The sequence below is a fragment of the Lolium rigidum genome, chromosome 1 (genome assembly GCF_022539505.1).
Source record: "Lolium rigidum isolate FL_2022 chromosome 1, APGP_CSIRO_Lrig_0.1, whole genome shotgun sequence".
Taxonomy (NCBI): domain Eukaryota; kingdom Viridiplantae; phylum Streptophyta; class Magnoliopsida; order Poales; family Poaceae; genus Lolium; species Lolium rigidum.
In genome coordinates, this window is record NC_061508.1 from 256,601,010 (window position 1) to 256,628,873 (window position 27,864).

General features: G+C 47.1%; 1 pseudogene; it reads right to left on the reverse strand.

Annotated features, from left to right (window-relative positions):
* Nucleotides 1-4,661: 4,661 nt before the first annotated feature.
* LOC124657705 lies at nt 4,662-16,092 on the reverse strand (annotated as a pseudogene).
* Between the last annotated feature and the right edge of the window lie 11,772 nt (nt 16,093-27,864).

The window sequence follows — 27,864 nt, forward strand, 5'->3', positions numbered from 1 at the left end:
TTTAAACCATCGAAACTTCCCATTTTCTTCAAAGGATACCATAGTGGCATTCATTTACATGATTCCCTACTGTGAATATCTCTATTTGGATAACATAAGCAATCCACACCAAGTAAACAAGTCCTCATCACCTTATACAAGGTTCAAACTTTGGATTTGTTTCCAACAAAGGTTGGAAAACAAATCAAATCCATTTAGTTTAACTGAATCATCACCAAGACATGGTTCATTAATAAGAAGTGACAAGCATAGCACCAATTAATCAAGCAATATAGCAGCATCAGTAACAAACATAGCACCAATTAATCAACTATAGATGTGTATTTTTAATAAGAAGTGACAAACATAGCACCAATTTATGATGATCCTGTTTGAAAAGATTGCCTGGTTATGCTGTCAACATATGTGATTCAGTTTCACTGAATGAACTAGCTACTGGTGTATAAAGTTGACAGCTTGATGGCTAATTATTGTTCAATTTTGTAGGCTTCAGTTATCTGTTGAAGAAACAGAGGATGCATGGCCAGATGTGAAGAAGCACCAAAACAACAACATCACAAGCAGCACCAAGACAACAACAATGCATTCCACGGCAACACCCTTCTTCGGCGCAGCTCAGGCTGCACTCCCTTGTCCCCTGTCAACTCTAGTCGCCATCTGAGGAATAGGTATGCGCTATGCCCAATTCCACTCCGACTCTTCTTCCCAATGTTGGCTGAAAAAGTCGATTTTTTTTTACCAGCCAGACTCCCAGAGGAGGAGTACCGGATAAATCCATGGAGATAGCTCTCTCAGCACTACGCCGGCCGCTCAAGCACCTTCCCTCAGCGCACGCGAAACAGCATCCGGAGCATTTCATCGAGCACCTTGTGCTCGCGCGGGAGAGGAAGAGGGAGGGGAGGGCAGAGGTGGAGCGCACCGAAAACAGGGGGGGAGGAGGAGTTTGACGACGATGGCGGGGGTGGAGGAGGTGGAGGACGCGGCGGCTCGGCCTCCTCCTTGATGCGGCGGCGCCGGACCCTCCTCCTGCACGCCTTGGCCCCTCCTCCTCCACGCCGCAGCGGCATGTGCTGCTGGTGGCGGGGATGGGTGGAGCGTGGGGGCATGCGCCCCTCGCGGAGGAAGGCGACGGCGATGGCGACGGCGACGACCATGGCGGCGCGCCTTGGTACGGATCGGAGGGGGAGAAGGGAGAGAGGCGGCGCGGCGGTAGAGGGGATGAGGGCGCGGGGAGGGGTACGGGGATAATATAAGTTCCCCTATTTACGTGGCGCACCGGCTCAAGTGCGCCACGGAATCAACAACTTCGTGGCGCACCGGAGCAAGTGCGCCACGGAAATAGTTATTTCGTGGCGCAGCGGGCCGTGTGCGCCACGTAAATAGTTATTTCTGCGGCGCAGCAGGCCGTGTGCGCCACAGAAATACCTACGCTAATAATTGGGAGTGCCAGGATGTGGGCCCCACATAGTTTCTGTGGCGCAGGCTTCAGCAATGCGCCACAAAAATAAGCTAGTTTTGTGGCGCACACAGTCTCATGCGCCACAAAAAAACTTTCTGTGGCGCAGTTTTCTTGGTGCGCCACAGAACTAAGCTCCACCTATAAGCATTTTCCTACTAGTGACGTTTTGGACGTATCAAGGCGCCCCACTAGGTGGGCTGACCTGGTTTGGTTTGGACAGGCCCAAAAACAAACGCAACACTAATTTAACCCTAATTGACCCACCATATGACCTGGCTACATTATTCCCTAATAATAATACTAGATACAATACTGGTACAACCTTAGACTTAATCATCGTATCAAGGGCTGTCCTAGTGTACCAGGCTGCCTGGATGTCCTCATCACACATCCGTAAAAGGTCTCAGTTCTCCATATGTTGAAGAGACGATCATGAACAACGTAAAGTGGTGCACCGGTGATGCGTGTAGTTGACACGTCCGTTGGGAACCCCAAGAGGAAGGTGTGATGCGCATAGTAGCAAGTTTCCCTCAGTAAGAAACCAAGGTTTAATCGAACCAGTAGGAGTCAAGAAGCACATTGAAGGTTGATGGTGGCGGAATGTAGTGCGGCGCAACACCAGGGATTCCGGCGCTAACGTGGAACCTGCACAACACAATCACAGAACTTTGCCCCAACGTAACAGTGAGGTTGTCAATCTCACCGGCTTGCTGTAAACAAAGGATTAGATGTATAGTGTGGATTATGATGGTTGTTTGCGAAGAACAGTAAAGAACAATTGCAGTAGATTGTATTTCAGATGTAAAGAATAGGACCGGGGTCCACAGTTCACTAGTGGTGTCTCTCCCATAAGATAGCAGATGTTGGGTGAACAAATTACAGTTGGGCAATTGACAAATAAATAAGGCATAACAATGCACTTACATATATCATGATGAGTACTATGAGATTTAATCAGGGCATTACGACAAAGTACATAGACCGCTATCCAGCATGCATCTATGCCTAAAAAGTCCACCTTCAGGTTATCATCCGAACCCCTCCGGTATTAAGTTGTAAACAACGAGACAATTGCATTAAGTATGGTGCGTAATGTAATCAACATAAATATCCTTAGACAAAGCATCGATGTTTTATCCCTAGTAGCAACAGCACATCCACAACCTTAGAACTTTCCGTCACTTGTCCCAGATTTAATGGAGGCATGAACCCACTATCGAGCATAAATACTCCCTCTTGGAGTCACAAGTATCAACTTGGCCAGAGCCTCTACTAGCAACAGAGAGCATGCAAGAACATAAATAACATATATGATAGATTGATAATCAACTTGACATAGTATTCAATATTCATTGGATCCCAACAAACACAACATGAAGGATTACAAATAGATGATCTTGATCATGATAGGCAGCTCACAAGATCTAACATGATAGCACAATGAGGAGAAGACAACCATCTAGCTACTGCTATGGACCCATAGTCCAGGGGTGGACTACTCACACATCGATCCGGAGGCGATCATGGCGATGAAGAGACCTCCGGGGGATGATTCCCCTCTCCGGCAGGGTGCCGGAGGCGATCTCCTGAATCCCCCGAGATGGGATTGGCGGCGGCGTTTCTGGAAGGTTTTCCTATCGTGGCTCTCGGTACTGGGGGTTTCGCGACGAAGACTATATGTAGGCGAAAGGGTAGGTCAGGGAGCGTCACGAGGGGCCCACACAACAGCGCCGCCCTAGTGTGTCGCCACCTCGTGGCCCCACTTCGTTTCCTCTTCGGACTTCTGGAAGCTTCGTGGAAAAATAGGACCCTGGGCGTTGATTTCGTCCAATTCCGAGAATATTTCCTTACTAGGATTTCTGAAACCAAAAACAGCAGAAAACAGCAACTGGCTCTTCGGTATCTCGTCAATAGGTTAGTGCCGGAAAATGCATAATAATGACATAAAGTGTGTATAAAACATGTGAGTATCATCATAAAAGTAGCATGGACACAAGAAATTATAGATACGTTTGGGACGTATCAACCGGTAGATAACATGCATAAGAGAAGGATTTATACGGTTAAACACCTAGTTATTTTTACATAGCCATAAGGACCAAATAATGGTAAGTGTTAACACCCTAATAAGTATCTTAAACCTATGAACTACCACATTGAGCCAATTGCCAAAAATGATTGCAAGGGCGGGTATAAGGTAGAACCTATTTCAACGATTGATCATATAGAACTTGCAAACTCACACCAGGCATAAAACCCGAGACCTGGGACCCATAGACGTTTCACTTTTCCCCGGACCTGTTTGACATGGACCCAAGAAGCATCGGGCTTCTATCGGGCATCAGCTCTGGAAACCTGAATTTAGCTCATGAGGCTCGGGTTTCTTCCGCGGGTACCCGTTCCGCCAGAAGATCCCGAAGTATTACGCCATCTCTGTAAATGCCATGAGGCTCAGGTCACACCAGCCCAAATAATCACCTCCAGACTACCGTCCTAGCATCTCGTCATCAAACCCTACTCCGTCTCTTCTTTCTTCTCCCAAGTCCCACCCGCTACCATGCGCCACGACCGCGCCACCTGTGCCATGCCACCATGCGCCACGCCACCGCCGATGTCCGATGTCGTACCCTGCCGCTCGCCCGCTCTTTTTCCCTGACGCGACGATGATGGCGAGGTCGCAAGAACCTCGGGTAATTCGGGAAATGCCCAGACCCGGACCCGAAATTTCAGGGACCCAAAATTATTGGGTAGCGATTTTCTGGCGAGAATTTCAGGTGCCTTTTCTTCAAACTTGAATTTTCATTTACCCGAGAAGCCCGACCCAAATAATTCGGGTTACCCGATTGCCCAGCGTGATTACAAACTGGAATTGAAAGATTAAGTGTTCTATAATCTTATCCTAATGACAAAAAACATATTTTTTACTTTCCTGGTAATTCCATTTCGCAAGGTTGTCTTTAGTTAAAATGACCCCTCAACGAAGGTACCACTTGAAAACCTTCGTTTTTTTTTGGCCCCGAGCAATTAATGTGAACTTTTCTGAAAACTTAATTAATAAATCTCAGGTGTTATTTAAAAAATACACCAGAATAATTATCCCTGGTTTAACATCAGGTCAAGAAACATCATGGTAGCAAGTGTAGGTTCCTGCACCGAACATGCTCACCGCAAGTGTAGTTCCTATAAGAAGGAACATATCATGCTAGGAAGTGTAGTTCCTGATCTGAACATTCTCATCCGTGCCGGCGGTCTGATTCGCTAGCCTGCCGTCATCGCTCCTCGTGTCGGCGGTGGCAAAAGAACGGTTCTTCTCCGTCCGGTCACTTCTTGACGAGTATCCACGGGTGCCTGAGCTCCCAGTCAACGACGTACGGCTGGACGCGTTCCCTCCACGCAGCGGCGCGTATGTCGCCGCCGGCATCTCCGGCGGGAGGTCCGGAAGCGGCGCCTCGAACTGGAGCACGCCCATGACTTGCTGGATAGAAGGCCTGAAGCTGTAGTCCGGGTGCACGCACCAGAGACCCACCACCAGCGCACGCTCCACCTTGCGCGCGTCGAACTCGCCTTCTAGCCGCGCGTCCACAGCGTCGAGGATTGTGCCCCTCCCGTACAGCCCCCACACCCAGTCGACGAGCACAACCTTGCTCTCCTCCTCCTGCGGGACGGCGGGCCTCCGGCCGCAGGCTACCTCGAGGATGACAACTCCGAAGCTGTAGACGTCGGTCTCGGCGCTGGCCCTGCTGGTCACGGCGTATGTCGGATCCATGTAGCCTTTGGTGCCGGCCAGCATCATCGTCGTGTGCGCACTGCGGCTATTGTCGACAAGGCGCGCTAGTCCGAAGTCCCCCAGCTTAGCATTGAACGACGAGTCCAGCATCACGTTGCTGGGCTTGATGTCCCTGTGAACCACACACTGCTCCCACTCTTGGTGCAGGTACATCAGCGCAGAACCGATGTCAAGAATGATCCTATGCCTGTACGTACAGGTCAAGAAAAATATCAAAAGTAAATTCTGGGACACTGAACACCGTAAAAGAGATCTGTTCACTAACAGGTCAAAGAAGAGAGAAGTTTGCTAGAAATTCATTCATGATTTTCTATTTCTACAGCGACTGATGCAAAACATTTGTGCAACTGCTTGATTCCACATCTCTAAAGCTGAAAGTTGCATCACAACTTATAAATGTGCAACCACTCATATGATTTAACATGAGATGAGACATACAAATAACTATTCGACTATGAAAATACACTAAAATTCATCGTACTACATACCTGGTTGGCCATGTTAGGAGTTTTCTGGAATTGTAGAGATGGGCATCGAGGCTGCCGTTCGTCATGAGCTCGTAGACGAGCAGGAGCTCGTCGGCTTTATGGCACCACCCAACAAGCTGGACAAGGTTGCGGTGCCTAAGCCGGCCAATGATGGTCACTTCTGAGATGTATTCCCTTCTTCCCTGGCTCGACATCTTGGAGACCCTCTTGATGGCCACGTGGAGCCCTTGGTCGCGCAACAACCCTCGATAGACTGCTCCAAACCCACCCTCGCCAAGCTTCTCGTCATTAGAGAATCCCCGTGTCGCCCGCGACAACTCGTTGTAACTGAATCTCCGCGGCCCCGACCCCTTCTCAAACTCGTTGTCCATTTCATGGTCAAGAGGGATCTCTGCATCTTTAGATGTTTTCTCCTTCCTTTTCAAATATAGGCGGTAGCCGAGCCATGCGACTATGGTAAGCAATACAAACAGACCAGCCGACACCAGACCAGCTATTAGACCTGTGTTCTTTGTTTTTAAATCTGTACATAAACACATAGAGATCATAACTATCAGGTGGTATATTGTGAACTTCCAATAATGGAGAGGTAATACTATGATATAGAGGATGATCCTGGGATAGACCAGGTGCTAGCCAACAATTTCAGGATTAGGTTCCTAGCACCGAGGCTAAGCGCTTGTATTGTAGACGCCAAATGCCTAAGTCTCAAAATGCAAGTTAGCCACTAGCATCTTGTGATAAAACAAACCCATGCGCTCCACTCCCTGCATGGAAAGTGGTGGCGTGAGTTGGGCATGCTATTTATGGTTTGAAACGTGATCGTTCGAAATTTATATTATACCATTAAAGGATGATGTCTGATCATAGATTTTCTTCCTGCAATCAAAGTAGATATTATTTATGAGGTAGATTTGTTCGAGCTTTTGGAACTATGTAATTTGTGCTTTGTATTACTGAAGAGAGAGCGGGGGTCAAAATTCTGTTAAGTGTTACAATTGTCAATATAATTTTATTGTCATCTCACTCAAGCTTTCTTCCATGTACAAAAGTAATATGTTATTGGTGCTGGAAGGATCAAATGATATGCATATACTTATGTAATAAATTAATGATTATAGTCCCACGGTCTCCTAATTGTGCTCCAATAGTTGTGGCTGATAATTGTGTACTGTTGTTGACGGAAGAGCTGAAAAAAAACCATGTTCGCACGCACCCCCCCCCCCGCTGCTCCCCGCGGGTGACGGGCGAACCCTACGCGCGCCGCCCCCAGCCCGCAGTCGCCGCCGGTGTGAGCCGCCTGCCGTTCGCAGCACAGTGCCGGCGGTGGCGGGGATGACTTTTCCCGCGGCGGGGGCGCGGGGCTCCTTGGCGGCATGGTGCGGCTCGGCTGGCGGCGGTTCGGCGCGGCTCTGGTGCTCTCCCTGGAGGCGGAGATGATGAGGCGGCAGTGGATTGGTGGTGGCGGCTCTTCGGCCGGCCTCTTGCAGCTTGGCAGTAGGGCTATGTGGGCTAGTTTGGGCCCGGTCGGACCAGATTGGGCCTGGTTTGCCCTCATTGCCATGTCCGGTCAGCGACCGCGAAGGCGGTGGAGGTAGTTCGCTCCCGCCCGATTGTGGTGTTGCTACCCTCGTCCCTGCTGCATGCCGTCTCTTCCTCTAGGCCATGTTCTGGTGACCACAGTGCGACAGCGAGGGTGACTACAAGACCGTGGTGGCTTGTGCTACTGGGTGACATGTTAGGTGGATCACGTCGGAGCATTCGTGGTAGTGGGTTTGGTGGTCGGGAGAAATCCTTGTTGGCACGTCTGACACCGACACGGTGACGCCTGCAGGTGCAGCTTTCCTTCCTAAAGGGCGTCGGATGTACCCCTCCCCAATCCCTTCTGCGTACCGGGGGAAACCCTAGGACTAGTCCGGGCAGCAACGACGTCGTCGTCGTTTCCTTGTTGAAGGTACTGCTTGGTATGCGGCGTCTCACTGTGCGAGGAGCGTGGTGGTACTGGTAATTCTCCGGAGGGCGCATCGGTTGCGGGGTCATCCTCGTTTTCGTTAATCTACCGGTGTTGGCATTAGTTTCTTTTTCTTTTTTTTTGTCTTTTCGTTTGGGCTTGGTTGTGATGTGGCCCAACTGCTTTGTTGTATCGGGTGGTTGCTATATCAATATAGCGGGACGAAACCCTATTTCGAGGATTGTGTAGTGTTGAAGGTAGGATTTTAGTTGATTTTCTCATTTAAAGATTATTTAAGTTAGCAGAAAAATAAGAGGGCTTTGTATAAAATTAATATTTCGGGCAACATATACAAATCTTGAGGCGCGACATACTAAAATTTTGCTTCCCAAATTATCGAGCATGAGCATAGGAGTATCGTGGAGGAGCGTCTATTATGAGTTTATGACCAAGAGCATGAGGGTGTGATAGTCATTAATTAGTTCAAACTTTTATCATTTTATTTTAAAAATGTCATACTGAATTTGAGTCAATAAGTAATATCAGCACATGCTAACCACTTTTTTTGCAAGGATAATATGAATAGATTAGCCATATTGTTATGTATAAAATGTCGGATGCTTATAGCTAAATATTTAAGCTAGGCGTGCATGTCACGGGATGATTTTCGTAGGTTTGTTCTTACAACTCCAAGACTCTTGTTCATACATGTTATTGAGAAGATAATAATTAATACGATTAATTATTTAATATTTTTTAAATCCCTCTATTACAAATTGTTTTATGTGGATTTGTGCATATTCACATGTATCTACACACTAAACCACATTTAGATACATGCGTGTCTAGACAAACCTGCATCAATTAATTTGGAAGGAATGAAGTACTTCTTAGAATCCTAATATGACAAATGAAGATCAAAGTTACAGTTTAAATTACTTCTCCATGGCAATAAAATATCATGCATTGAGAGTGGAGTGGGGGTAGATGGAACAAAAGAATAGCGGTGTAAAATATACAGAAAAAACATTTAGCACATTAGTTTGCATATCGCAGGATTTGAATGGACTTATAGAATATCATGACGTGCAAAAAGCGCACATATAGTCGTTGATAAGTTCAATTTTATGGCAACATTAATTATTCTCTCACAAAGTAAAATAATAATTATGTTTTCCACAATGATAATATGTTATTTCATTGTGATATTTGTGGTGACTGTATAACAATGCTAATTATAATTTCGTAACTCAAGTTTTGTTGAGCCATCAAAAGTTTTGAAACATACTCAGAAGTTGCCCTCGCATTTGCGAGGGCCACCGTGCTAGTTAAACTAATATATCATGACCAATAGATCTTCAGAATTGTATATAAACAGATCATAACCACAACATAATCACACTTGTATTATGGCAATACATTTGATATGCATATGTTGCTTCCTATGGCATGTGGAGGTGCTGAATTTCTGGCAATATACTCTATCTATATTATTTAGCTATTAAGTATTAACTAACAATCTTTGCATGCATCACCTCCGAGGTGCGAGTAGACTATGATCGCATTCTGGTGAACATTCCATCAGGGGAAAAGAGAAGTGGAAATGCTCATCCATGCATGCATGGAGTATTATGCCCTCAAAATTTTGGTGTTGACATGAAAAATTGTTTCTGGGTAGTTCCTATCGAATAATACGTGTAAGAAGATAGCACGTCTCTGAAAAGGTACACGTGGAAAAAAATAGAAATGCATGATATATGTAATAGGCAATGGTTAATAGTCCTATTCAAACAAAACTAGCACAGCGGCCCTCCCAAATGCGAGGGTGGTCTTTACTCCATTGAAAAAGTTTTCTATAAATTTAAGTTTTCATATATCTTCATGCTACCGGATTAACATCAACACTTTAATTCTATATCCCCCCCCCCCCCGCGTCTATAATACGTTGAATATAATACTGTATCATATCCATGGGAACATAAATTGATGTACTAATGATTGTTTTGTGATTTCTAAAACTAAACATATGCTCTCTCTCTATTTTAAAATGAGTGTCACAGATTTGTCTAGATTACGTAATAACTTAAAAAAGACATCAAATCCTCTAGTTTTTTTTTTTTTGCGAATCAATCAAAATCCTCTAGTTAGCTAGTCTAGAAGTGACATTAGACCTATATACAGAGATAAAGTTAGAATTACTGTCAATATCAACATGTTGAACTCAAATAAAACATCCACCGGAGCAATTGCAAAATTTCTTTATGTACAACCATGAATATCAATCAGCCACAGTTAACTAAGTATATGGTTGCTATGTGTACCTGAATAATATATGCGGTTTGCTTTATCATAGATTTTTTTTAACTTCATTTGATCTTCTTTATTTTAATATAGAGCACACTATGTGTGTTATAAAATATGAGGATAGATGTCAAGATAAAAATATCATGAAACTTCTTAGAAGTGTGGCCCTCGCAAATGCGATGGCATTATCCCTTTGTGTCAAAAGTACAACGAAATCAACTCATAGTTTCAATGATATTCACATTACTTTGTATACAGTTCTATAGTCCACCTAAAAATAAATATAGATATCCTATTATAATTTCCATTCTAAGATTGTAAATTAATTTGTGCTATTATATAGATGTGATTATTCTATTAGAAATACTATGAAATCAATGAAAAATCAAGTAGGCTCACGTGCGTATGCTCCCTCTACTAAAAAAATATCATATTTGAAATATTGGACAATTTTGATAAAAAATTCTACATGTACATCTCCATAATATATGTGCGTTATCAAGTTTCACGAAAAACCAATATATTTTATGGTCTATGTAAAAAAAGAGAAAATTTATCTTGTGAAAAGCATTATTTTTAGCATGCAAGTCAATTTTTTTTACACACATCACACGACAAGTCATTTTTTTTATGAAATGACATTGTGAGCACGTGGCAGGATGTGCGTGCAAATATTTCATTTCATATTAAAAAAAATTGAAATATGTCTAAATGCATTTTAAAATAGGGGGAGCATATGCTCCCATGTTCCAAAATAGTACTCCCTAAAATCAACTGATAGTTTCAAAGATATTCACACTAACCTTATATGTAGTTCTATAGGACACCTAAATACAAAGATATATGTGATCTTATAATTTCTATTCTACGATTGTAAATTATTTTCTTTGAAGCACTTTTGTTTGAAGCATAACTAAGTAGCAGGAATTATAACTAAAATGAAAAAGTAAAAAGGTATGCCGATGGCCACCCTGGGTATACCTTATATCCTAGGAGCAATTCTAACAGAACTGATGTTTTTGGCGGATTTACGAGTTCGGGCCGAAAGCTGCGGGGACTAGAGCCTGAATCGGCGGCCCGGCCCGAAAAAGTTTCTCGGAGGCCCGAGAAACTCTGCGTGCGGCCATATATATTTAACCAAGTTGGGGAGGTGAGTTCGGTTCCGAAATCCTACTCTCCTCCGCCGCGAAAAACCCTCGCACTCCGGCGAGGAATTCCGGCCGCTCCCTCGCGATCTCCGCTCCGCCGCGACCTCCGCTCCGTTCCCCAGGGCTCGCACAGCAAGATGCACTAAGGGTGGTGGCCGTGTCGGCGGTGGAGGATCGCCGCCTTGTCCGCCAATTTTGCGCTCGGAGGCGGAGCGCGCGAGTGGATGCACTCCGAGGGAGCGCGCAAGCAGTCGACGCGCAGGTCAACGCGTAGGTCCTTGGCCTCCTCGTTTTGGTACGCGAGCGCCTCGCTGTAGTCCTCGTCGTCTTCGTCGTGGTTGTCCTGCGCAGGCGTCGGCACCTGCCGTCTTCCATGACGAGGCGCCAGTGGACGGTCGAAGGGGAAGTCCCTGTCGCCCAGGAACCCCGCCCTCCTCCTCGGATCCTTCTCGGACTCGAGATAGCTGCGCCAGCTGTCGGACTCTATTTGGTGATAGATAAACTTCCTGTCTTGATTTTTTTTTTGCTTTCTCAGCAGATATTTCATAAAACGGGCTCGATATGGATCCCCACAAGTGATTAATTCTCGCATGAATTGCTAAGGACACTCGCTTTAGCTACGGCTCCGGTGGGTTCCGTTCCCTTAACCAAGCCACTGCCTATGAGTCGCTGGCTCATTCTTCAACAGGCACGCGGTTAGAGATCACTTTCCCCTCCCACTGCTTAGGAGCTTAGCACGGTTTCACGTTCTATTTCACTACCCACTGGGGGTTCTTTTCACCATTCCCTCACGGTACTACTTCGCTATCGGTCATCCATGAGTATTTAGCCTTGCAAGGTGGCCCTTGCTGATTCACACGGGATTCCACGTGCCCCATGCTACTCGGGTCAGAGCGTAAGCTAGTGATGCTTTCGGCTACTGGACTTTAGCCATCTAGGGTGCGGCACTCAACCGCTTTGCCTCCGGTGGCAGGTACCGCCCCCTTCGCCGGATCTCCGCGCTTCTATCTGGCTCGCGCGCAGGCACGGGAGGGACGGGCACCCGACGGTAGCTGAGCCGCCAGCCGCCAGGCAATTGCATGCCCAACCAGGCGTCGCACGGCGTCCAGTTCGCGTTTATCAGCCTCCCCACGCTGACGGGCCGCGGCGCCCTTTGCGTCCGCTCCCCCTTCTTGGTGCCGCTGCCGGACGCCTCGAAGTCGTTCTTCTTCTTCCCCATGGTGTTGCGGCGGCGCGCGGCGGTGGAGGTGGCAGTGGAGGTGTAGGTGAGGGCAGGAACTGTGCCGGTCGGCTTTAAAGGCCGGGCGCGTGCGGGTAATGATGCCATTGAAGGTGGCGCAGAAGCCTAGCCGCCGCCCGCCAGTGCGCACGCAGAACAGGCAGTCGTGACATTGATGGCGAAGGTTGCGGCGCAGACACGGAAGCGATGGCCGTGGAAGCGATGCCCTTGATACAGTCTCACAGGCGGGCCCGGTGGAGAAGCGAGCGGTCACTTGTGGCATCCCCGCAGCGTCCGTCGCGACGCATTCCAGGCGCAAATATGTGCCGGGTTTGCGTCTCTGCGGACGGTCCAGTCACTATGCGTTGCCCCGCTGGAGATGGTGCCAGATGCATTTTCAGCCCGAGCGGACGCAAACGGTTGCGTCGGTCATATTTTGCGGACGATCTATCCCAGAAAAAACCTCTGCATAGAGACTTGTATGCCGACGGCTAGGTTTTGCCAACAGCCATTTCGGAACGCTCAGCTTGTTAGAGCATGTCTAACAGGCCATGTATTCGCTCGATCCCTATTGAGTGAATACAGGGTCCTGTAGTCCCAATGTTTGCTGCGATTTTTCATTATCAGAACTTGTAAATATACCTGTATTTTTTAAATATGAAGACACGGGGAGAAATTCTTGCACTAGATACTTTTTCATCATCATACATCTTACAGAACATTGCACGATCATACGTTGGATCGCGACTTTTAAACTAAAACTAAACTAATCTAGGGTTACCTAGATCTACCGCCGACACCAGTTCGCCGGATCCCGCTGCCGCCACGGTAGCAGTCGCTGGGCGCGCCTAGTCGAGGATGACCCAGTTGGTCATGGTGCGCGCCTGCTTCGCCTCCCGCGCGATAAAGGCATGCACCTCGGCGATGGCGCGCGCCTGCTCCTCCTGCTCTGCCTCAGCCATGGACGGGAGCTTGGCCTCTGACTCCGCCACGGCCTGAGCGAGGGCGGCGGCCTCCTCCTCATCGTTGCGCACGAAGACGAGGTCACGGCGGGCTCCTCCTCCTCCCGAGCTCCCCTCGCCCACGAAGAAGAGGTTGCGCCGCGCTCCTCCTCCTCCTCCTCCCAAGCAAACTCGATGTAGAAGTCCGCTGGCATCTCCGGCATCGGAGGCATCGCCTCGTAGTACTCGCCGTCGTGCGCGAACGCCCGCAGGGACGCTGGCGTTGGGTGCTCCCAGTTCGACCACTTTTTCGCTCCGACGGAGCTGACGAACTTCGCCCACCACTCTTCCACCGCCAGGCTACGGCGGTCTCCCCCCGTCCGTCTGCTTCAAGAGCTTGAGCTGCTCATGCTGGCTAGGGGCAAGGGTTGCGGCGCGGGCGTCTAATTGCTCACCGAAGGAGTGGACGGCGCGCGGTGGAGCTAGGGTTGCGAGTGAAGGTTTGGACCTCCACTCGCACCCGCAGCCTGTACTTGTACAGGTTGAGGTGGGTTGTCTGGAGGACCTTGTAAAATTTCGTTACGGGCTGTGCCATATACGGGCCCTGCTAAATGGCCGTTTTCGCCCACAGCCTGTATCATGCCGGAATAATACAGGTCCTACGTGATTTAAGGGGTCTGTTAGAGATGCTCTAGCATGTATGTTGACAACCCCTATACGGTGCCACCTCTGAGTGTTTTAAAAAGAGCATGAATCCAATTTTTCTAGACTCATGATACATACATCATAATTAGATATTGTCCCGATCAATTTTGAAAATTCTTATCTTATAGATATTAGTTTCATATATTTTAGGCACTCTACATTCTTATTAAAATTATACTCCCTCAGTCTCAGTTTACCAGTCTTCCCCGTATTCCTAGATCGTCAATTTGACCTATATAATTTAAATTATATATTATAAAAATTATATCATTAGAAAATAGAACATCTAAACTTTCTAATGATATAATTTTTATAACATATAACTAATACTAACTTGATCAAATTTGGGACCTAGAGGTATGTGCACGCCTAATAAACTATGACAGTACCTTTTTACTGATAAATTATTACAAGCCAATTTCAAATTTTCCTTTTACGTGCAATAAACGTGACGTGATGGTGCTCAGAATACTATAGGAAAAGCGAGTTGTATTTTTTCTTTCCATTTACGTGATGGGTGCTTTGTAATGTCTTCAGACTATTCTATCCTTTTATTTTTCTCTTCCATCGGTAGCACGTGACATATTGTGTATATAAATGTACGCTCGTATTTGTTACGTAAATTTAATCTCATCGATTAAAATTACAGATCTAATAGCTATCATAATTCCGCTGATGTGGATAACGGTAGTGTCTCTATTTTAAATTGTGTATCTTGTATTGTATATAATACTTAGAAACTCAGGAAGTTAAACATAGAGGGTGGGGGCGGTAGCAGTTATCTGGTCACTTTGGCTATGTAGAAATGACAAGATCTTTAATGACAAAAATTGTTCTTTGTTGCAGGTCATCTACAGATGTATAGGTATTCTCCGTTCATGGTTACCTCTACAGCGAGTGGAGAACCGACAGCTATTTACGGAGGTCTGTACACGGTTGGAGGCTACGGCGATGGATACTTTTTTCCTACATGGGTGACAGCATAGTCTACGGATAGATACCCCACCTACGTTTTAGGCGTTATATGATTCATCGTTCCGATATGTATCTCGCCTAGTTTTTATTATTTATCCTTTTGGACTTGAGACAACAAAACGGTTGTGTGCATCCTGGTTATGCAGAGGCTGGATGTAATTGCTTATTAAAGTAATAAAGCATCTTTTATCGAAAAAAAACATAGATAAACACAGAGGAAGCCACTTACCGGTCATGGTGGATTCGAACGACCAGGAAAGAATCTGATGCTCCTCGATGTAATCTCCGATGGCCGCCGAGAACCCAACAGCCGCGTCCTGCGGCAGATCGGCGGCCCGCAGGTTGACGTTCGCGCTGACCGTGTACGTACTCTGCCCTGGCTGGTCCTCGAACCGCAGGGTGGCCGAGAGCGTGGCCGCTTTAGCGTCGTACCTGACAGACGCCGACATGATCCCGTTCAAGATCCCATCCGGCAGCGCTGTGTACTGGGTCGACGTGATGCTGTTGACGTCGACTCCGATGTGGCAGTTGGTGCCAGTTGGATCCCAGTCGTCATTCCTGATCGTGTCGAACTCCACACCGACAGTGGGCGTGGTGTAGTTGTTTCCCGGGATATTGCGATTGGTGAACAGCCCGAGGTGGCCGGCGAGCGCGTCCTTAGGCATGCTCGGCGGGTAAGGCCCCACGAAGAACGCCATGCCATCAGCTTTCTGTAGTTAAAGCAAGGTTTTGCTTAATTAACAAAACGCCGCTCAGTCCATCAGAAAAATGCTATAGCTACTTGCCTTGGGGTTGCTGTCGGCGGGCTTAATGGCGAAGACGAAGTTGCTGGTGAAACTGGCGACCTTGCCGGTGCTATCATCCCAGAGACGCACCGCCTGACGGTGGGCTACACGGCCGGTGCTATACCAACTCGAGTGGTTGGTCAGGTCGATCCGGTCGAGGACGGGGGCAGAGTCGTTCATGTACATGAGATCGGCGCCGGCGAGGACGGCGGGATCAGAGAAGTTGTAGTTGAAGCTAAGGGAGGTGACATGATCAGGAAGGCAGCTAGATATGATGAGTAGGAGAAGGTAGGGAAAGCCAAGGACGATAAAGCACTTGCCACTCTTCATCACCTCGACGGAAACTGATTCGTTAAGAGCAATGCCTGAGCTACATATGCACAAAGTTATACGGACCTGAGCAGCTAGTCAATGGTCCTCCTGTAGTGTCGTGTCCTCTCGTCATGATTTTCTTCCTATAGTCCTCCGTTGGCCCGTTCCAGGAAAGCCGCTTGTCGCAATGACGTCCGAAGCCCGCCTCGATGTCTACATCAGGCCAATCGATCTTCTTTCTACATGAATGATTTTTTTTCGAACCACTTCACTTGCGGCCCAACGGAATCCACGCCACGATGTCTAAACATTGTTTCCGCTTCTTTTTGGACGGACCTGGATCTCAAGTGCCAAGTGTTGTACGTCCTCTACTTTTCAATACAAGATGACAGCCAAAAAATTGACAGGGGGAAGATGTGTCTAACAACTAGGGTTGCATGCTCCCGCGACTACTTGGATGACGACGCAGTGCGCGGCCGCCGTTCAGCCACCTTCCCCCCACTTCCCCTCCTGGAGTCTGTGGCAGAGGTCGCTTCTTCTGTGTTGGATGGTGATAGCAACGACGAAGAAGAGGAGCCAGAGTCACCTCGCGCGAGCTCGGAGCACTCCTGTGGTGATGCTCCCACGACGTGCCCTTCTCAGATCTTGCTCCAGGAGTTCTTCGAGCCAGTTTGGCTTTCGCCGCTCCAAATCGCGGCATGGTGCGGTCTTTGCTCCCGGCGACAGCTCATCCAGCTTTGGGTGATGTGCACCGCCACACGAAGCCATGGCCAATCCTCTGCTTTTAATAATTCTACTTGAGTTTGATGATGATGATTTTTTCTACCTTAAGATGAAACATCTTTCTTCATTGCACTTGCTTGTTGAAGCTTGCGAATTACTCCCCTATACTAATACTATGGAAGAGCCTCTAGTTAGATTTATCTTTACATATTCATGATCACCATAAAGATAACAAGTTTCAAGCATATGATCGCTTTGAGATGGCTCATCTTGAACTTGCTCATGGATCAACTATCTCATGACAAAACTTTCAATCACTCCTTGATCAGCCTTTGAAACTTAAACTTCTTCTTCCAACATTGAAGATAACTTATGATTCATTGTCTATGAACAAACCCTGACGTGGATATGTCACGGTCGTTGTCATGGGATGGCTAAGAGCATATCCAGCCGTTGGGGCTCCCCAGGCCGAAATCCGGCGCTATTTAGCGCCGGATTGGACGAAAGTTTGGCTCGGGGATCACCGAAGTTCCAGCCGTCTCCCCGGTAGACACCCGGGGTTCGGCGATTTTTAGAGAAAAACATCCCTGGATGCCAAATTTTGTGCATAATTCGGCGAATTTGACCGGTTTTGCCAACATTTGGCTTATTATTACAAATAAACGTTTACAGTTCAACAAAACAAGACAAGTTTTCGAACAAATCAAATGGAAACTAGTTGGTGTTGCCTCGAAGCGTCCATATGTGCTCCACCAGCTGCAGCTGTTGATGCATTATGTGGTCTCTAATCTCCTGACGCATAGCGATGAATGCAGCCCACGATGCCGGCACCTGGTGGTTAGGCTGTGCAAGAGGACCCTCTCTGTCATATGGTGCAGCTAGCTCGCTCGGAGGAACCGAATGCTTCCGCTCATCCTCGATAATCATGTTGTGTAAGCACACACAACAGTTCATCACCTCCCACATCTGATCTTTCGACCAAGTCAAAGCGGGGAACCGGACTACAACAAATCTCTGCTGGAGGACACCAAATGCACGCTCGACATCCTTTCGGCATGCTTCTTATTCCTTGGCAAACTGCTGCCCCTTTGGAAGACCGAGGCTTGAGATAGTCTTCACAAATGTTACCCACTTTGGATAGATACCGTCTGCAAGATAGTATCCCTTGTTGTACTGCCGGCCATTGATCACAAAGTTAACCGGAGGAGCATGACCCTCAACAAGCTTGGAGAAGACCGGCGAGCACTGCAAGACGTTGATGTCGTTGTTGGACCCCATCATACCAAAGAAGGAGTGCTAAATCCAGAGATCATGGGTAGCCACTGTCTCAAGTATCACAGTGCAGTCTTTTTTGTGACCCTTGTACATTCCCTGCTAGGCAAAAGGACAGTTCTTCCATTTCCAATGCATGCAGTCAATGCTTCCATCATCCCTGGAAATCCTCGAGCTTCATTGACAGCGAGGATCTTAGCAGTGTCTTGGACAGCGGGTGATTTCAAGTAGATGTCCCCAAACACTGCTATCACCGCCCTGCAGAACCGGTAGAACCGATCAAGGGCGGTGGACTCCGCCATCCGAAGATAGTCATCGGTAGAATCACTAGGAGCTCCATATGCCAGCATCCGCATAGCCACCGTGCACTTTTAGAGGGTGCAAAATTATGCCATGTCGGTGCAATCCAACTTGCATCTGAAATAGGAGTCGTACTCTCAAAGGGCATACACAATTTTCAGGAAGAGCTTCCGGCTCATCCTGAAACGACGTCTAAAAATAGCCTCACCGTGCAATGAATCGTCGGCGAAGTAGTCGGCGTAGAGCATGCAGTAGCCCTCCATTAGCTGCCTCGGCTTGCACTTCCGGCGACCTGGTGCCGACCCACCACGGTGACCAATGACCGACTCGGCGTACAAGCCGGACAAACAAACTAGGATCAACAGGTGCTCCTCGTCTTGGGCGGCGGCTGCCGTTTCTTCTTCAAGAAGCTCGGCGAACATCTGCTCCTCCTCCTCCTCGTCGGAGTCCATGTCCGGCCAGGCAATTGGACGAACACCTGTCGGGTGTGTCGACGAGGAGCGACATGAGGGAGCTTCCCAGCGGCGGAAATTAGGCAGAGGGGACGACGGGCGGCGGAATATAGGCTGCTGGGTGGAGGAATGGCGGAGTTGAGGCAACCGGCCGGCGGATTGGCGAGGGGTGGTGCCGGCAGCGACAGAGCAACGGGAGGGGAGGAAGGATTTCCGTCGACAAAGTGGTGGGGTTCCTCTGTTCTCTCGCCGACAAAGCGGGCCCATCCCCGCTTTTCTCTCGTCCGGAGTCCCCGATCGCACCCCGGGGGGCCGGGGATGGCCTGGGCTCTTCAGACGGATGAAAGGCCTAATCCGGACGAAAACGAGGAACCGGGGCGCGACTGTGCCGTTTTCGTCCATCCTGGGGGCCTCGTCGGGGAGATGGCTGGGATGCTCTAAGAGAGAGGTGTGGAGCCAAGAATGTGAATGACGGATTCCGGATGCTTTATTGGGCACAAGCACGTGGTGATGTATCAAGGTTCGGGGCCCTCGCGGTGGATATAACACCCCTACTAATGCAAGGATATATATGCAACGAAATACAAAGTTGCTCCTTGAGCTTTATGATCTCTTGAAGAAGAAACTACTTCACAAAGTTGTCTTCTATCTCTAGTGCTTGATCGGTTGTGTTTCTATGTCTTCTGGTTGTTTATTCATCCCGCCCTTCTATGGGATCCATGGGTCACCTTATATATACGCTGCCCATGATACATCGGAGAGAGACAGAGAGAGACGAAAAGGACAAGGCCATGCTCCATCTTGTGGAGCCCAATATCACAAAGTTGACAACACCATGTCTTCACAGTGTTGTTGTAGTAGCGTAGCGCCTCAATCAGCGGCATAATCATCTCTGCAGCGTTTGTCCCATCATGACGTGGGGGGTCAGTCAGCCAGTGTCCCCATCCTTTTCAGAAGGGATGTGAGACTCTAAGGGCATCTCCAACCGGGTGACCCATCCCGCGCCCGCGCGTCCGGATGGGTCCAGCCGGACAAAAACCCGGCCCAACGCGGGGACTGTGGTGACCCGGCATACCACTGCATGGTGTAGTATGCAAGTCTGATATAACACCAATGAAACACAGTTCCACTAGTATTATATCGCTCAGAGTGGTACAACAGAAACATATGCGGGTCCAAGGCATGTCTATAGAATTACAACATCGACTCCGTTACATAAGATCCACACAGCCTCCTACTTTACAATGAGGTAAAACCGCAAATAAACTCCGGAAGAACGACTCGTAGTCTAAACCTAACACGAACTCTATTTGTAGAGTATTTCACTAACTACGAGAGGCTAAGAATAGACTCTAGCTAAATAGGAGCTAGGTTTAGGAAGCTAGTTCCCTTCTATGGCTAAACTAAGTTTTCTCCCTGTTGGATGTGGTATCCGACTCCTCCGACGGGGTTCTGTCTCGTGAAGCGACTTGTTGACTCCTCGATCTTCAAGTTGTACTGTAGATCCTCCTTCGTGGCCTCCATATCTAAGCAGGGGATTTAAGAGTGGAATGAGTACGAGCGTACTCAACAAGTTCATTATAGGAAAGAGGTATTTAATGCACTAGCTACAGCATTAGACCAGAAAGTCTAATACCAATGCAGGTTTTCATAATCATTTCTTCAAGAGGTTGCTTTTATTCGGAAGAGCTATGTCCGTCGGCCTTCACCGGTTTACTAGAACTTCATGGAGCTCCTTTCCGGCCGCGTTCGCAGCTCCATATCCCGGAACGAGGAGTGACGAGTCACGGTTCTTTACACTCGCAGAGGTGTGTTGCTTTACCCATAAGAGATCTTAACCTTGGTGCCAACCGGGTGATCTTCCCGTCCACACTTCCTATGGTGTGAGGCCCGGTATAAGGTCTAGCCAATCATGTTCCTCCGCTACCTCGAACACCCACCCTTTGTTGCATACCCCGACCCCGGGTCCTCGTCGGTCCCATTATTCCCGTAATTTCGGGGTGGACCCCGACCTCGACAACAGCTTTGGGACTCGTTAACCAAACTCCTTCGCCGGTAGCCGCAACCCATCATAGATCACATTACCGTGGGGAATTAGAAGGGGATCCCCACCCTCAAGTTGTTCCGCAAGCAAGCAACCGCTACGGTAAGCAACAGCCTATACCGTGGGGAATTAGAAGGGGCTCCCCACCCTCAAGTTACTCCGCAAGACACAATCGCTACGGTAAGCGCATCCGTTGATGAACGAGAGGTGGAAACACTTTTGACTACTCCGTCCCACTCCGGATCTTATGGTTAACACGGGTATTACGGCACAAGAATCACTCGGCGACATTTGTTGTTTAATCCTAGATGGATATTAACCCTTGCAATGGAACCTCCACCATATCAACACAATCCATGGTTCCATTGCCCACCACATAGTCATATTCATAGTTATGAAAGTAGTGGTTTTGGTTTTTATGCAATAGTGATAACCATAGTACTTTGCAAGTAATTTGATAGAAATACTCAAATGACATGAGCAAGTGATGAACTTGCCTTTCTTGACTCGCAAGATTATGCGGACAAGGTCTTCGATACGCAATAACTTCAAATTCTCGAAATAGCATCATCGTCCAGTAAGGACGATGTTTAAAAGATTGGCAAGGATGCAATAATGCATAAGTATGAGATGCAATCGCTCTAAGCGTGACCTAACCCCGATGATTTAGGATTAGTGAGTGGTAATGATTAGTTCAGTGGTGTGTTGCACTTTTAGAGTGATTTACAAACAAGGTTCTTATTCAGAGTTTGTGTTGTTTTAGAATTATAAGCGAGTGGCAAAATGGATAGTAACAATCATACACAACCAGGTATAGTAGTTGTACAATAAGTAAGGAGCAGCTTGTCAATTTTAAGTCCTATAATGCATGGTTGATGATTACTTATTATAGAATTCAAAAGAATAACTTTTGAAGAACATGTTCTAAAATGAAGAACAAGTATGATATTAGGTTTGTGGGGTTCTATGGTTTTCTATGATTCTAATTGGTTTCTGGAGTAAGTAGTAGATGGATCACAACAATGTTAGATTCATCAATACCTAGGGCTGGTAAGGCTCGAGTTAAGCCTAGGCATCCTAAGCAAGTATTTATACATGGTTGTTATCAAGGTTGATTCATCTGGCTGGTGATTGCTAGCTAGAGTTTATAGGTTCTTATAAGCAGGGTTGAAGATGATTCCTTATTTTCTTCAAAAGAATAACTTTTGAAGAACATACTTCTTATATAATAAGAAGTATATCAATTAGGGTTGAGGTGGTCTAAGTTTTACTGTTGTTTCTATTAAATAAGGAATAATTGGCTCCTAAGTAGGATGCTAATAATTATGAAGTACTTGTAGGGTTTAGTGGACTAGGGTTATGTAACGACAAATATTGGGCATAGATGCTATTGGAGCTCATCAAAATGGTGTGATGCTAATTAAGGATGAGTAAGGACAAGATTCTTGGTACTAAGAACTAGGTTTGATCCTATTTGATAATCTAGGTAGGATAGGTATGCATACATGGAATACTGAATTATGGATAATAGGGCTCCTACATTTTATGTGAACATGGCAAGTATTTATTTGCTAATTATGGTTCTATGGATAAAAAGGAAAATACCATGATCACATATGTTAACCTAGGGTTTAGGTTAGAAACAAATTAGGATTCAGATGAATAAATGGAGCTAGGTTTCCTAATGGTATTAGGGTTTTAGGGTTTCACATGCAATGATAATTTTGTAATACCATTCAATAAGGAATTAGGGTTTTCCATTTACCATCTAGTTCTATGATTAATAACTTCAGTTCTATAGTTGAAGTTCCATATAACTTTGAAATAAAAATAACATTGAATTTGGCATTTTATTATTTTTAAACAATTAATAATTAGGGTAATTATTAATTAGGGTTTAAATTTCCACTAATAAAGATTTAACAAAATAACAAATAAAGAAAAATAGCTTTAATGTTTTCTTTATTTTTCTTACTGGTTTTTATTCTTTTAGAAGGTTTTCCAATTATTGAATTTTTAATGCAATTAAGAATAAAAGAAAAGGCTTAATGATTAAGTTTAAAACAATTAAATTTTTATTAAAAATAAAAATTTCATGTTATATTTTTATTGGACAGAGTTTACTTTTCTAGGAATTTTGATATCTCATGTTATATTTTTTAGAGTTAAAATGAATTTTATAAATTCATGTAAAGTTGCAGTAATTTAATGAATTTGAAATTAAAAGAAAATGGCTTAAACTACTATTTGCACCCGACTATGCCTACCCACCTAGTCACTGATTGGTGGGCCAATGCCACGTTGGCTGCCACGTGGTGCCATCGTGGCAACCAAGTGCACCACCGGCGGCCAGTCAAGGACGGCGCCGGCGTTGGAGGGCTTCCGCGAGTGCGTGGGCGTGCTCAATCGAACAAGGACGACGAGGTGAACTGAATGGTGGTGGCGCCGCCCTCTGATGGTCGCCGGATTAGCTCCGGCGAGCGCAAACAGCGGCAGTACACGGCGGACTACGGCGATTGCGAGCTACGGTGGATGCTAGACGCTAATAATAGGTTGCCGAGAAGCGCATGCTCACCCTTGCTGCGTATTGCTTCGAATTGGCGACGGAGATGGCCGGAGACGACGACACGGTCGACTTTTCCCTCGCAGAATCGCGGAAGGGAACGGCCGAATTCGCTCCCCTCCGAGCTCCCCATGACGCGCCCATTTACCAGATGGATGAGGACATCAAGGCGCTCCTCTTGAGCCCATCGGCGGCTCCAGGGGTGGTCGGAGATGGTGGGGCGAGAGGAATGCCGGCGAGCTAGGGTTTCGGTTTCTGGCGCAAACGAGAAGAAGAGAGGAGAAATTGAGGGCGTCCACGCCATTTATAGGTTTCTGGGCGTGTCGCGGCGGTCAGCAGCGTTGGCGGCGACCGCGGGACGTGGCGTCGGCGTCGCGGTGGCGAGCTCCCGCGCGTCCGAGACGAAGACGAAGACGACGACGTCTCCTTCGTCTTTATCCACGCGAAGGGGTACTTGGGCCGTGATGGGCCGTGTTGGACCAATGTTGATGGGCTGCTTGTTGGGTTGCCACGGCCAGGTAAGGGTCCAGGTGGTTTTCCTCCTCTTTTTCTTTTATTTGTTTTCTTTTTCTATTTTATAAATCTGTTTTGAATTCTGATTTGAATTCCTTTCTATTTTGCAGGTCTTGCTTATTTGATTCATACAAATATTAGTACAAGGCACTACAGATACTTTAAAGATTATTGTGGTGTATTATAAAATTCAATAAGAATACTAGAGCATTGGTTTATTAATTACTATTGGGATGTGAATTAAATAACCATATATGCATTAGTTTGAATATTGCCCTTGGAAATATCCAAATTACTTTCCCAACGATTGTTGATCTTACTTAATGATATATAGAGTTTTATTTGGTATTTCTTTGCATGAAACAATTGCAAAGTAATCTTTACTAATGGATTTCTGTTAAGAGGGAATTTAATGGCATGACTTCATGTGCTAAAGTATTTCTAAGGACTTGACCTCATATTTGATAACTTGATTACTTGCATATGATTCTATGTGAATTCATATTTGTTGAGGTCTTGTAGGTTGGATTATAACCATATTCCAAAGGTAGCACTAGGATTCTATTTAATAACACCTAGAATTACTTGGAGTAGATATTACTCACACTATGGTTTACTTATAGGATTTTGCATTAGGTGGCTCTTATGTTTTATAAGTGAAACATTGTATTTAATTAATGAACCCTTAGGGTTCCAATGATATTTACCTAATGGCATTTGGTTTGAATCTCAATTATAGCATGGTTTTATATTATGATCACCAAAGTGACACATAAACTAGGGTTGAGATTTAATTATAGGTTGTAGAGATGAGGGGACACCATATTGCATTTGCTAGGGTTTAGTCTCCCCTAACCTTGGTAATATGGTTACTTACTTCATATCTTATGTGCTTCTTTAATTAGTGAGGATTTGAGAATGGGCTCTATCTTATTCCATGGGACTTCTATTAGAATCCTCAATTCATCATTGAAGTAACTAAATTGGTTATGGTTCTTTTTATAGTTAACTTTGGTCATATGGATGTATGATTTCTCACCATATAAAATGGAGAGTTTAACTCTAAGGTTTTCTTAGGTTCTTAAATCTATGGAATATAGATATGGTAGGATTCTACTTATGATCAACAAGTGATTCACAAGTTAAGGTTGGAATATAAGCATATGGTTGCTTACTAGTGATCTCTCTATTATTTCATGTGGAAATAGGATATACTTATCCTATTAGGGTTTAACTTATCCTCACATACCTCAAGAGCATGATCATGGATTAGACATGATCAACTTGTTCTTAATCTCTCTACCTCAAGTTCTTAGGGTTATGATCATCACTCAATTTATAATGATCAAGGTTTGGCTTCCTAAGATATCTCTCATTTAATAGGTTTCTCACTTTCATGATCAAGTATTATCTTGATTAGTCTAGGGTATAGTACTTCTAATTTACCTTCTTGAATGGGACTACTAGGGTTGCCCTAAAGTTTATATCCCGGAAGAATGCCCGAGATAATTACTTAGGGTTCTTCTTAAACAATGATGATTTAATCATCGGGACACATGGATAGTTCTCTCTCATTTAGGAAGGACTTTAATACTAACCTGAAGTTAGGCTCCATAGAGATTGATGTGATCATCAAAATCTATGTTTAACATAGTTGGTTTCTCTCTCTAGGGATTGTTTTGATTAACATCCTAGGGTTGCTCTTAAAGATGATGATTTGAATAATTGGATGTATATCCAGGGTTTAGCTCAAGGTTTGTCATTGCTTTTCTAATAATTAAAATAGAACTCTCACCTCTCTAGGTTTGATGTTTATTAATATGTAGTAGAGAGGATTATACATTGCTAGAGTTTATATCCTGGTCTTGTTTCCAAGAATGAGATAGAAGGAATACCATGAGGTTCATGGTAGGATCAAGGATTTGTTTAAGATATGGAAAAGATAAGTGAAGAATGGTTTCTCCATTTATTGTTACTTGATTCCAAATAGATTGATGTTCTTAGATTATGGCAAGGAATTCAATGTTATGATCTTTGATAGAATCAAGTAATTGTTCCTTGATTCATATGTTCTGGTGTTGGTTTTAATTCCATTTGATCTAACCCCTTAGATCAATTCATCTCTACCCAAAACAAGGTTTTAGTAAAGTCACATTGAGGTTTATAGCGCTTGACTTGATGTGCTACTTCAATTCCACCAAGGTCAAGTGAAACTTCGATTCATCGTGATCTGTTTTACTTTAAAGCGCGAAAATTCCCCGCATTTTCTATGCATGAATGCAATGCACACATCTGTTTCCTCTATTTTTGTAACCCCATTACCTGGGATATTACAGGGACGCACCGCAAAAGCGGACGGCCGCGCCGTCCGGAACGACGCAAACCCGGCCCAAATCTTGGCCGGGTTTGCGTGGCCGCGGATGGCACGCGGCGTCCTCGCGTGTCCGCTCGTCCGCGTGGCTGGCCCACTGTCGGTGCCTCGGCCCTATTAAATGTGGATCGGGGAAGGGGACCGTCCCTATCCGAGTCCCCACTTTCCACTCCGGCCGCACGCGCGAGCTCGAAGCTTCCGCGCCGCCATGGCCCCGAAGCGCGAGTTCTCGCCATCCGCCAACGACCACGAGGCGCGGCAGCAGCCGCCGGCCGCGCCGGCGCCGTTCGCCATAGGGCCGCCGGCGACGCCCGGACGTGACCGGATCTACGTCACCGTAGCGGTGGCGCGGATGTTCCGGGACGCCGGCGTCCCAATGCCGTGGGGGGACGTGCACCTCCCCACGGCCGGCACCCGAGCCGGATCGGGTTCCGGTGCCGCCCATCCCGGGCTCCGGCCGCGCCCGCTACGCCGAGATCCGAGGCGCCGCGCTCGGCTCGCCGGCGGACCTCCGGCCAGGACCCCGCGTACGGCGACGCAAGTCCCAAATGGGACTTGTGGTTCGAGGTGGAGCACGATGCGCGCCGGCGCACGTGCTTCACATCCGCGACGGCGCGGCCTCGCGCGCAGCCGTGCACACCTGCTAGGCGGGTTGGCCGCCGCCCCGGCGGCCTCTACATCAACGAGCCCGCGCCCCAGCCCCAGCCACAGCCGCAGCCCCAGGAGGAGGAGGACGACCCGGAGCTGCAGGCGGCGCTCGCGGCGTCCCGCGAGCAGCGCGACCTCGACGAGCTGGCCAAATGGCCGCACCTCGCCGAGACGCTGCGCACCTCCGCGCTGGAGGAGGCGGCCAGGAAGGCCCAGGAGGACGCCCAGGCGGAGGCGTGGGCCTTCCTCGAGCTGGCGCGCCGTCAGGAGGAGGCAACGCGTGAGGCGGCGCTACGGGAGGAGGAGGAGCGCCGGGCCGCGCGCCTGGCGGAGGAGGAGCGCCTGGCCACGCTCCGGCTACAGGCGGAGCTGCAGGCCGCAGCGGAGGAGCAGCTCCGGCAGGAGTCCGCGCGGAGGGCACGGCTGCGCGAGCCGGCGAGCCCACCGAACCCGCACTCCGCACCGGGAAAGGGAGCGATGGGAGCCCTAGCCGGAGTCCCCGGTGCCCTCCGGCGTTTCGAGCCGGAACGGCGCGTCGCCGCCGGGGGGCGTCGTCGTCATCGACGCCGACGATGACGAGTACTACGGGGGTAGTACTGCCGGCGGCCACCGTGCTCGCAAACCCTGTCTAGGGTTTCTTTTTTTTTAGTTTAAAGCCCATATAGGGCTTTCTTTTGTGTAAAAATTGCCCAAAATAGGGGTAAGTTTAATTAACCACTAGTTTAATGTTATTTTTGGCTGTTTTCCTTTTTATTTTTATTTTTGTTTTTTTAATTACATATGCGGTGCGTCCGCGCGTTGGGCGCAGCGTGCGACCCAAACGGACACGCGGACGTGGTCCGCTATCCGGGTGTCCGTTCGGCCACCCAAACGGCCCAAAACGGACGGCCCAGCGCGTCCGTTT